This window comes from Monodelphis domestica, chromosome 3 (genome assembly GCF_027887165.1).
Source record: "Monodelphis domestica isolate mMonDom1 chromosome 3, mMonDom1.pri, whole genome shotgun sequence".
Classification (NCBI taxonomy): Eukaryota; Metazoa; Chordata; class Mammalia; order Didelphimorphia; family Didelphidae; genus Monodelphis; species Monodelphis domestica.
The window spans coordinates 198,012,557-198,024,663 of NC_077229.1; the positions used below are offsets into that span (position 1 = coordinate 198,012,557).

At 39.9% G+C, this 12,107-nt stretch overlaps 1 long non-coding RNA gene across 1 annotated transcript in view; it reads right to left on the minus strand.

Annotated features, from left to right (window-relative positions):
• The window catches only part of LOC103105363 (uncharacterized), a 129,882-nt gene extending 126,171 nt beyond the window's left edge, over positions 1–3,711 (minus strand). Inside the window, exon 1 of the long non-coding RNA XR_008917600.1 lies at positions 3,440–3,711. This is a non-coding gene — a long non-coding RNA (uncharacterized LOC103105363). The remainder of the gene's footprint in view (positions 1–3,439) is intronic.
• Positions 3,712–12,107: the final 8,396 nt, after the last annotated feature.

Here is a 12,107-nt window from a genome sequence, read left to right on the forward strand (position 1 = left end):
GTTTAAAAAAAAAAAAAGATTATAGATTATATCCCAACCATCTCCCTCTCCCCTCTTCTCCCCCAGATTTTCCATTTTTTCCCCTGTCTTTTTATGCTCAGCATCTAGCACAATTTGCCTCTGTGACTTTAGACAAGTTATTTATTTACATATTTTAAATTAAATATTTAATTGATTGACTTATTATAATTTTATTTATAATTATATGTTAAATTATAAAATTTATTAAAATAGACTTATTAAATTTAAATATTTACTTAAATAGAACATTAACCTTTCTGAGTCTTAGTTTCCTCATTCCAGGGGATTGAAAGTGTCACCCATCTCTAAATCAACCATCCTCAGTCTATTTTTAATATTCTCTTGGAAAAGCATGGAAAAGTAGGCTAAAATGTCAATCTTCTTCCATTGCCTCACCTGGAGCTCACAGTAGGCAGTTTAGCAAAAGATGAATGAATTGAATTGAAGTGAATTTGCAACACACTCTGCAGTTCAGATAATGTCCAGTAGGTGGCAGGAGTAACCCAAAGACCAAGTCTCCCTGTTGTGAAGCCATCAATTTTTCATTGTGTGTGTGTGTGTGTGTGTGTGTGTGTGTGTGTGTGTGATGTTTCCTGGATCTCTAATCTGATGATTGTGAAAGCACTTTTCATCTTTCAAAAACAGCGGAGCCAAATAAACAGAGAAACTAACTCCATCCTGCAGCTATAGAAAAGCTGGGACTTAAAGTCCTTGAACTTCACTATCCTTGGGACATCCTCCATGTTGGTTTTTTTGCTTGTTGGTTGTTTTTTTTTTTTTGCCAGGAAGCCAAAAACTGGGCTTCCCAGTTGAAAATGTAAGATGGTTTCCTGGGCAGAGACCCATCATCCCTCATCACTAGCTCAGGCTCTGGCTAGAGAGAAGAGATGGATGTTCTCATTAAAAGTGAACCAAAGAATCCCCCCATCCTGTTTGTGTTGATGTCGATGGTTTTGACAGATCTGGTAAGAGAGATTAAGGATCTAACATGCCACCCCTCCCCCAGCACCTCCCCTGCCGCAGGGCGACTCCTGAGTCATTGAATCCAAACTCATTTCCAAGCTGTCACTCCCATCCAAGTATCAGAGCTCTGTGAGGCAACTGTCACTAACTGGACCGGGCCAGATTGAACCAGCTCTCTGCCAAAGGTTCTCAGCATTCAATTGCATCTATTTTTGTTTTATTTTTGCCCTGATGATGTTGTAAAAAGAGAACTAGAGGGGGCCGAGACACTTTTTGCTAACATTATATTGTTCCATTCCCTGCCCCAGCCATCAGATTCAGACTGGATGTTTCTGGATGAACTCACTGGAGTAGTTGGGATAAGGGTCAGAGTCCTGCTGTCCTAGCCAGGGAGCTACATTTAAGAAGTACTGGATAAAGCTAGAGAGCATTCAAAAGGGGACAGTGAGGATGCGGTGAGAACCTGGGGAAGTCATTTAAACTCAGTTTCCTCATCTAGAAAATTATCACAATAGTAGCACCCACCTCAGAGACTCAAAGAAGAGGAATGTATGGAAAGTACTTTGCCAACCCTCAAGTGTTTCATAAATGATGATGATGATGATGATGAAGATGTAGGAGTGATGAATGAATATGCTGATCAAGTCATCTGAAAATTGGCTAAAGGAATTAGGAGAGGTTTAACTTGGAGAAGATTCAATGGGAAGAGGGGAGGCGTTGCACATGAGAGCAAACTTCAGATATCTGAAAAGACTGGGGTATAAGAGGGATTTGATTTGTTCTGGATAGACTCAGAGAGAAGAACTAGGAAGGAAATCATGAAAATGGCAAAAAAGCAGAAGTTAGTTTGACAAAGGGATAACTTTCCTAAATTCTAGAGTTGTCTAAATGTAGCTTTGTATTTGGAGGTTCACAGGATCACAGATTTCCAGCTGGAAGAGACCTTAAAGAGGATCTAGTCCAACCCGTTCATCATACAAGTGAGAAAATGGAAATCTACAGGGGTTATTTGATTTGTCTTAAAGTCATACAGCTACTAAGTGAGAGTACCAGAATTTGCACTCATATTCTCTGACTAAATCCAGAACACTTAGATACTGGGTTTTCCTTCACCTGAGGTTTTTAAACAAAAGCTGGATTATCACCTGTTTGTTGTCATTTAGTCATTTTTCACTCATGTCAGACTCTGACCCCATTTGGGATTTTCTAGGTAAAGATGCTAGAGTAGTTGGCCATTTTCTTCTCCAGCTTATTTTACAGAGGAGGAAACTGAAACAAAAAGGGATAAGTGACTTGCCCAAGATCATACAGCCAATAAGTGTCTGAAACCAGATTTGAACTCATAAAGATGAGTCTTTCTGATTCCAAGCCCAATGCTCTATCCACTTCACCAGACAGCTGCTTCTAAAGAGAGAGAAAGGCAGGGCAATCCTGAGGGACTTATGAAAAAGAATACTATCTACCTCCAGAGAAAGAACTATTGAAATAGAAATGCAGGTGAAAACATAACGATTTTTCACTTGTTTATTTGGGTATATGCTTTGAGGTTTAGGTTTTATATGATCATCACCTACAAAAATGAATAATATGGAAGTATGTTTTGCATGCTAATAATACATGTATAATGGGGAGGTGGTGGTGGAGAAGATTTCACAAAAATTAATTAATTTTTAAAAGAGAGGAAAAGAAGGAAAAGGTGCTGGAGAAGACAGTGGCTAGATGGTCTTCCCTCCTTCCCTCCCTTTCCTGTTGGGCATGGTCCAAATGGTGTTCTCGTTCAGGGAGAGGTCTCGAATTCTGAGCTTCTGGTATTTTGTGAAGTAGGCTATGGCTTCAAGCCTGGTACTTCTGTAGGGTGACCAAGGAAGGGCACATCCTGCTAGCCAGTGAGGCCGGAAGATAGCAGGTCTGGGAAGAAGGATGTATGTAGGTAACTCTAGACAACTAGTGTTAAAAAAAAAAAAATCACCTGAGGCTTATTATGTGCAATCAACCCTAAGACCTCCCCACCCTCACCCCACCCTCCAATCTTCGAAGCACAGCACCCTCCCTATTCCACATACACTCCCTTCAGGCTCTCCTATTGTGTGACTTTCTTACCCAGACCTGGCTCCAACTTGATTTCACCTGTAGAACATTGTTTGGGCTGGCTCGGCGCGGGGTGTGATTTGCCCCAGACCCAGCACCCCCTGGTTCCATTTCTTGCCTTATCTGAACTCAGTGCGTTCTCCTGTGGCCAGATGAAAATCTCCATGAAATGACTGTCCTCAGCAGTCAAACTCATCCCAGAAAATGTCTCCTCCCGCGAGCTCCAGAAACCCCTAACCTAAGCCCGGAATCTGACGCTGAAACCCACTTTCATTCTGTTCCTCATTGGGGCGGAAGTAGACGGAGCCGGACCGAAGCTGTAGAGGCAAAATCTGGCCCCAGAAAAGATTCGTTTCTCCCCTCTTACCCTCCTGAATCAGCTCGCCAGCAGGACCAGGTGTTCTTTATAAATGAACTAGCTAGGTGTGCCGTTGGGCCATTGTGTGCAGTCATGGAAATGGGTTGTGTTGACCTTGTTCTCCAGGCACTCTCCTGAGAACTTGGAGCCCCGAGCCAGCGGCATCAGCTTGTGCCTGAACCCCTTCCAAATGACTTCACATCCAAATAAGTCAAGTGAGGAATAGAATGATTCAACCTTCCTTCCATGTGGGAACTTCCAAAGCTGTCAAAGGGGCCCTACAAAAATAAGAGGCTTAGCTGCCAAGCAGTCCAATTAATTGAATGGAACTGACTTCATTTCAGTTCGTGTCAATAGGGACTGAGCCTGGGTTTCTATTGCCATCGGGAACTCTCAGAAGAGGAAACTCCCTCTACCAATACAGAGCAGCACCTTCAGCAATTTACAGTCTTTGAGAGCCATTTGGCCCATTCAGATTTTAAAGGACTTGCCCAGGCTAAATGAGGCCAATGTATGTCACAAATGAGATATGCCCAGGTTTTCCCGACTCAGAGACCCGTTCCTCTATTCATATTGCCCCCTCTCAATTCTGCAAACATTTGTCAAATGCCAACTATAGGAGGCAACTGTGGATTGAGAGCCAGGACTAGAGATGGGAGGTCCTAGGTTCAAATCTGGCCTCAGACACTTCCTAGCTGTGTGACCCTGGTCAAGTCACTTGACCCCGATTGCCTAGCCCTTACCACTCTTCTGCCATGGAGCCAATACACAGTATTGACTCCAAGATGGAAGGTAAGGGTTTAAAAATAATAATAATAATAAACAAATAAATAAATAGATAGATAGATAAATAAATGAATGAGTGAATAAATAAATAAATGCCTACTATATACCAGACCTGATTCACTTACCAAGGCCTACCAAGGTAGTTACAAATTTACAAACTGGGTTTCAGAAGTTCATTTGTGAGATGATTGTTTTCTCATATAAATAACATTATAAATGGTGGTTAGGGACTTAAAAGAAAGAACACTATCTACATCCAGAGGAAGAACTGTGGGAGTAGAAACACAGAAGAAAAACAACTGCTTGATCACATGGTTTGATGGGGATATGATTGGGGATGTAGATTCTAAATGATCATCACCCTAGTTCAAATAATAATAATATGGAAATAGGTCCTGATCAATGACACATGTAAAGCCCAGTGGATTTGTGTGTCAGCTAAGGGAGGGGAGGCAGGAAGAGGGGAGGGAAAGAACATGAATCCTGTAACCATGGAAACATTTTCTTAATTAATCAATTAAATAAAATTTAAAAGTGAAAATTAAATGGTGATTAGGTTCCCAGAAGAGTGATGAGGAACTCACAAGTCTATTTAATCGACAATATCACTGAACAGGATTATTATAAGTACTATATAAAAGCTTAAACTTCGTTTATAGCATTGTTTCAACAAGAAAACATTCCTATTTCTCAATTCTTGATACTAGACTTTTCTTTTTTGCTCTGCCACTACATCTCCCCCATCCTTCTCTGTTTAAGTTCTAGAGGTGGAAGCAAAATCTCCCCCTAACACAAGCCTGTACCAGACCACAGTAGTGGAAGTGGGGCTCCCAAAACTAGAGGAGTATCAGAGAGGGAATGGAAAGCTGGGAGGATCCCAAGCATCTCCAGTAGCAATCAGGAGAATGATCCCAAGAATATTCTGCCCTATTAGGAAGGCTATAGATGTTAGGCTTCTGTGCATGGGTGCATAGGAGGAAGATTTCCAACAGCTACCATGAAAAGTAGGGTTCAGTCAATGGATGGAACATTTCTAAGTCATCTATATATATTTGGCATACTCACTTTCCTGGGTGAGGATTAGACAAGACTGGATGGTGATTAGAAGAGACAGAGAAGGAAGTGACATATAGCAGCCAAAGGGAATGTGTTGTGGGGGAGTTTCAAGGTCAGGGATGGGAGAAGTATAACTGACAGCTGAAGGAGCAGTCCCTGGTGCCAGGACCTGCCTTTGAATTCACTCCCCCTGCTCCATGAGCAATAAACTAGCTGAGAAATAATCAAGGATCCCTGCCAGCTGCAGGACATCAAATGGAAAAATACCAGCTACACAAACTCCCAAGATCTAGATTGTGCCCAGGTAGGCTATAGTAGAGGGGCAGAGTTTTGGTGGCAATACTGGGGATAAATGCTCATTTCTGCATTGGAAAAGTTTTAATGACTATTAAATTTGAGATTCCTGGGAGTTTCCAAGGCTGGACCTGGATTGTTGTTCAGTCATTTCAGAAGAGTCTTACTCTTCCTGACACCAACTGGGATTTTCTTGACAAAGGGATAGGAGTGGTCTGCCATTTCATTCTCCAGATTATTTTATAGATGAGGAAATTGAGGCAAAAAGGATTAAGTGACTTCCCCAGGATCATATTTGAACTTGGGAGAATGAGTCTTCTTAACTCTGGACTGGGCATTCTATCTCCACTGTGCCAACTAGCTGCCTCTGAATGTGTTTATCTTAAACTTATCCTAAAACTCCTATGTTTTCAATCAGTCTCTATGTGAGCTTGGGACAAGTTCCAGAAAGGGAAACTATATGCTAGAAGTTCTATTGAATATTGTTTTACAAAAGAACAACAACAACAAAAAAAGAGTAAGTCAGAAAGAAGGAAACAAAGAAATAAAGAAGAAAACAAAGAAACAAAGGTGAAAAAACACTATAGACAGTAAGCATGTCTTTTTCCATAGATGCTAACTCCATAATACCATGAAAGCAAGTAACTAATTTCCAGATTAAGGAAGGAAGCAGTTTCTTATAGATAAAGGCTCAAGATGAATTATAATTGGGTAAATCCATGCTAATCACATCCCTTAGACTAATAAGAAAAATATAGTGACCCAAAGAGAGATGAAGTTGGGAATATTAAGGTTACCTAATCTCTGAGAACCATAAAGAGTTCAGAACAAAGGCAGCTAGATAGCACAATGGATAGAGCACCAAGCCTGGAGTCAGGAGGACCTAGGTTTGAATCTGATCTCAGATACTTCCTAGTTGGATGACCCTGGGCAAGTCACTTAACCCCAATTGCACAGCCCTGTCAGCACTGATACTACGTTACATATTAATTTATACATTTATATGTGTGTGTGTGTGTGTATTTACTAGCTTTTCATTAGTGCTAAGCTTCCATAAAGTCCTATTCTGATGTTTTATCCTCCATGACCTAAAACACTGGTGAAACATTAAAAATAAGCTAAAGCAGGATTCCCTGTAAATAGTTTTCCAAATGTATCTGCATGAAGCTAACAAAAAGCTGGTTGCATCAAGCCCTCTGTCATTGAAGGGCCTCCTGGAAGAGACTGATGATAATTCAAAAGAAAGACTAAAAAATCTGTACACACTTTGGAAAAGCAAAGTGGATGAAGAATGCCAGTTGCCCAGGTTTCATTTATCTTGGGCTGATACTCTAACTGAACAGGAGGAGAAGAGCAAGCTAGATTGTCTTTTAGAAATTGCAAGGCTTCCTTTAATGATCCCAAACTTCTCCCTAAAATGAAAGCCTATCTTGATTGTCAATATTAACCTACTTCCAATAGTGTTATATATCTATGACAGAGAGACTACAATAGTCTCCAAAGAATCAAAAATGCTTATTATATGTGAAGGTTAGCAACTTATAACACATGATAAATAAGGATCTTTAAAAAGGAACAGGAGTAGGAGAGATCATTAAGAAAATTGATGACTAAAAAAAGAGAGAGAATGGACTTGTACATACAGTAAGACAGGCTTAGTACTCCCCTGGTATCCTCATGATTTTAGGAAAAAGTGAGGAAGGTTCTCAGTACACTGAGTGAACTCATTTTAGAACATTTGTTGAAGGGCACAGGCAAGAATCTCACAGAGAGGGCAGGGAGGAAATAATGGATAGTCAGCCCTAAAGATGGAGGTCCTGGGTTTGAATCTGGCCTGAGATACTTCCTGGCTATGTGACCCTGGGCAGGTCATCTGACCCACATTTCTTGACCCTTACCACTCTTCTGCCCTTGGAATCAATACTTACTATTGATTCTAAGTTGGAAGGGAAAGAAAAAGAAAGAGAGAAAAGGAAGGAAGGAAGGAAGGAAGGAAGGAAGGAAGGAAGGAAGAAGGAAGGAGGAAGGAAGGAAGGAAGGAAGGAAGGAAGGAAGGAAGGAAGGAAGGAAGGAAGGAAGGAAGGAAGGAAGGAAGGAAGGAAGAAAAGAAAGAAAGAAAGAAAGAAAGAAAGAAAGAAAAGAAAGGAAAGAAAGAGAAAAGAAAGATAAGAAAAGAAAGAAAGAAAGAAGAAAGAAAGAAAGAAAGAAAGAAAGAGAAGGAAGGAAGGAAGGAAGGAAGGAAAGGAAGGAAGGAAGGAAGGGAAGGAAGGAAGGAAGAAAGAAAGAAAGAAAGAAAGAAAGAAAGAAAGAAAGAAAGAAAGAAAGAAAGGAAAGAAAGAAAGAAAGAAAGAAAGAAAGAAAGAAAGAAAGAAAGAAAGGAAGGAAGAAGGAAGGAAGGAAGGAAGGAAGGAAGGAAGGAAGGAAGGAAGGAAGGAAGGAAGGAAGGAAGAAAAGAAAGAAAGAAAGAGAAAGAAAGAAAGAAAGAAAGAAAGAAAGAAAGAAAGAAAGAAGAAGAAAGAAAGAAAGAAAGAAAGAAAGAAGAAAGAAAGAAAGAAAGAAAGAAAGAAAGAAAGGAGGAAAGAAAAGGAGTGAAAGAAAGAAAGAAAAGGAGGAAAGGAGGAAAAGAGGGAGGGAGAGAGGAAAAATCACAAAGAATGGACTATCAGGTTGTGTTATACCTTGATAAGTTCCTGGGTTCATCTGACTATTTGAGAGTTTTGAACATGTCAATATGTGAGAGCTGCCACTTAACCCTAAGGATTCTGCCTAAGTGGAAGAGTGAGATTCTAGCCTTAGACCACTGTAAGTACTAGATTTGGAAGCTTCCTCACCTAGGAAACTACTGCTGCCTTTGCAAACACTACCTACTCTCAAGAATATTTGTAAAGCCCTTAGCACAGTGCCTGCCACATGATAGGTGACTAATAAACACTTGTTCTGTTCTCCCTTCCTTCCTTCCAGCTTCAACACACATCTGAAATAAGCACCAACCTTTCAGTCAAACCATCAGACTCCAGTTCTCTTACAACCACGATAGCATCCAGGAGCAGGGCCTCAGACCCTAGGAGTAACTACTTGGTAGAGAATTCTAAACTTGAAGTCAGGGAGATCAGAGATCAAATCCTGCCCCTGATATTTACTAGTTTGTGATCTTGGCTTTATTTTTCTAATTAGTAAAATGGGACTAATAACAGTACCAACCTCACAGGCTGTTGTCAGGATCAAATGTGATAAAAATATATAAATAACTGTGCAAACCTTAAAGGGCTATATAAATGCTAGCTGTTATTTTTTTAATGTTTTATTTTTCCCTCAATTACATAAAAAATATTTTAACCTTTATTTTCTTTTGTGTTTGAGTCAGATATTATTATTTTTGTCTGTTATTATTATTATTGTCATCCCACCAGGAGTCACATGCAAGATATCCTCTGGTTGAGTATGCCTAGTCTTGGGAAAAGACAAAGAATTATAGCCAGATAGGAGCTCAGTTGGGTCCTTGAAGGGACTCAATCTCATGGTAATTTCTGATACAAACATTCAACCTGATCTCCTTCTTTGTTCAATCTTTTCTTCCTTTGTGTTGGAGACTCTAGCTTGATGCCACCCTTGGCCACTATAGGATTCTGGAAGATCAGTACCCTAGTTACTTGGCAAATAGCACATCCTATGGCTATCAATAAAGCCATCACCTTCTCTTTCCTTAATCTCAGTGATTCAGTTTCAATTTACTAAAGCAAAAAGCTTCATTCCTAACCACAGATCCCTGATCTCCCATCCCTATCCACTTTAACCCTCCTCCTCCCCATTCTCTGTCCATACTTTGTCCATACTGTGCTCTCTAGAACCCTGTGCTATTGATAACAAAACCCATCAATTCCTAGGCATGTACTCAGGAAAATCTGGACCCCTCAGGATGATACTATAGCCCTGACCAATTTCTCTGGTACTTGATGCTCTTATTCTTAGGATTCCAACACATAGATGGCTTTTTGCTCCTTGTTGCCACTTTTAGATTGTCTGTCTACTGCCATTACTCAGTAACATGGGGAATAGTGAGGGTGTGCTAAAGCCCAGTTCATACCACCTCAGGAGATCTGGTGGTTAAATTTTCAGTGTGAGCATTTTTTGGTGGTGGTAGTGTTCAGTAATTTCAGTCAGGTCTAATTCTTTGTGACCCTGTTGCATTTTTCTTGGCAAAGGTACTAGAGTAGTTTGCTATTTCCTTCTCCAGCTCATTTTACAGTTTAGAAAATTGAGGCAAAAAAAAAAAAAAGTTGAGTGACTTGCCCAGGGTTACACAGCTAACACACATCTGAGGTCATATTTGACCTGAGGAAGATGAGTCTTCTTGACTCCAAATCCAGTGTTCTATCTACTACACTACCTAATTGCCACTTTGGAAATCAGCAAGTTCTACAAATCAGGACCTAATTTGTTGTTTTGCTGTTTAGATTTATGAAAGAAAGTGATGGAGAAAATGTTAAACTAAAAAGTTTAATTAACATTTGAAAGTTTGGAAGATTGGAAGAATTTAAAAGATTAAATCTAAAAGTTTGTTCTGTACCTTTTTTTTTTTTTCATCAAAGCGCTGGTTGTTAAATATTTACCAGCACATCCCTGAGCCCAATAGAAAGTGTCCTGAAATAGGTAGGAATGACAGAAGAGCTCTGCTACATAAAAGTTAGATAATTAATTTAATTTCCCTGCACCTTAATTTACTTATCTGTAAAATGAGATAGTTGGGCCAGATGACCTCTAAAGTCCTCCAGATCATCCCTCCAATCATCAGTATCACTTGTTGTATATATTCTTGTCCCTGGCATCTCCAGGACCCTCAGTCATTCTTCCTCCTTTCTCAAGAAGTCTAGACCCTGACTGGCAGTCTTACTCTTCCTTTCAGTCTCTGCTTTCCTACTGATAAACTTCTCTCCTCACCTTGAATTTTCTTCCAGCACCCTGGCCTCTCTTCATTGACCCAGTATACCAACCTCTAACTTGTTGCACTTTCTCTCCAACTCAATGACCCTCAAAGCTATTCATATCTTTGCTTTTCTCATCACATAAATCTGTATTACATCCATGAATCTTCGAATTCTGAATCTCCTTTCTTTAATTTCACTTTATATTCTTCCATCTCTCCTTTTTCCTCACTTCTCATAAACCTATTCTTCACTCTCATTACAACCTCAGTCCTTCATCCCCTCCGCCTGGACCAATATCAGTCCTCATTTTCCTTCTTTCATAGCCTTGCCTGATAGGTGATCTGTTTAATCTTTTACTACTTTCTACCTTTAAAACACTTGCACCTTTATCATATCATCACCCACATCTTATAAATCCTTTGCAAGAAAAACCCTTAGATAATCCCCATCATCTTCCTACTCTCACTGAATTTGTTGTCATTCAACCATGTTAGACTGTTTATGACCCTTTTGGGGGTTTTCTTGGCAAAGAAAGTGGTTTGCCATTTCCTCCTCTGATTCATTTTATAGAGAAGGAAACTGAGGCAAACAGGGTTAAGTGACTTGCCCAAATTCACATAGTTAGTAAGTGTCTGAGGCCAGATTTGAACACCAAATATAGTCTTCCTGATTCCAGGTCTAGCACTCTATCCACTACACTGTCTAGTTGCCCTTGTTTTTGTACCAACCGTCCCCAATGCCTGGAAAGATCTGCTTCTTCACTATCTTGCCTCTGAACTCCCAGCTTCTTTCAGGACTCAGTCAAAAAGACTCTGCAAGAGTCTTTTCCCAGTCTCCAAATATACAGTTCTTTCCCCTTTGAAACATTCTTTTACTCTGTTTATTCTTCAATATCTAGACATTTATGCCATATTCTCCATTAGAATTGTGGATGCCCAGCCCAGCTCCTGGCACATCATAAACTTTTTTTTTTAATTCTTACCTTCTGTCAGGAGTAAGTATTGGTTCCAAGATAGAAGAGCAGAATGGACTAGGCAATTGAAAGTGACCTGCCCAGGGTCATATAGCTAGTATTTGAGGTCAGATTTGAACCCACAACCTCCCCTCTCCAAGCCTAGCTCTCTATCCATTGAGCTACCTACCTGCCTCTATATAATAAACACTTAATAAGTGGTTGTTGATTTGACTTATGGCAAAATGACTTGTCAATGATCTATAGTTATAAATGTTCATTCTGAGCCCCTGTGGGAGCCACCAATCCTTCCTCTCCCCACACAAGTTCATACTTTTCCCTGTCAACTGGAGAACTTTATTCCTATTCCTGGGCAGTGCAGTGTAGTTTTTAAATAATAATAATAATAATCTTTAAAAACTGGTATCAAAAGACCTGGGTTAGGACAATTCTGAGAGACTTAGGACAAAGAATGTGGTCCACCTCCAAATAAAGAACTTTTAGAGTCAGAATGTAGATGAAAACATATGATTTTTCACTTGATTATTTGGGTTTATGTTTGGGGGTTTTGTTTTATAAGATTACTCACTTTCAAAAATGAACAATTTGAAAATATATGTTGTGTGATAATACATGTATAACCTAAATTGAATCACCTGCCAGT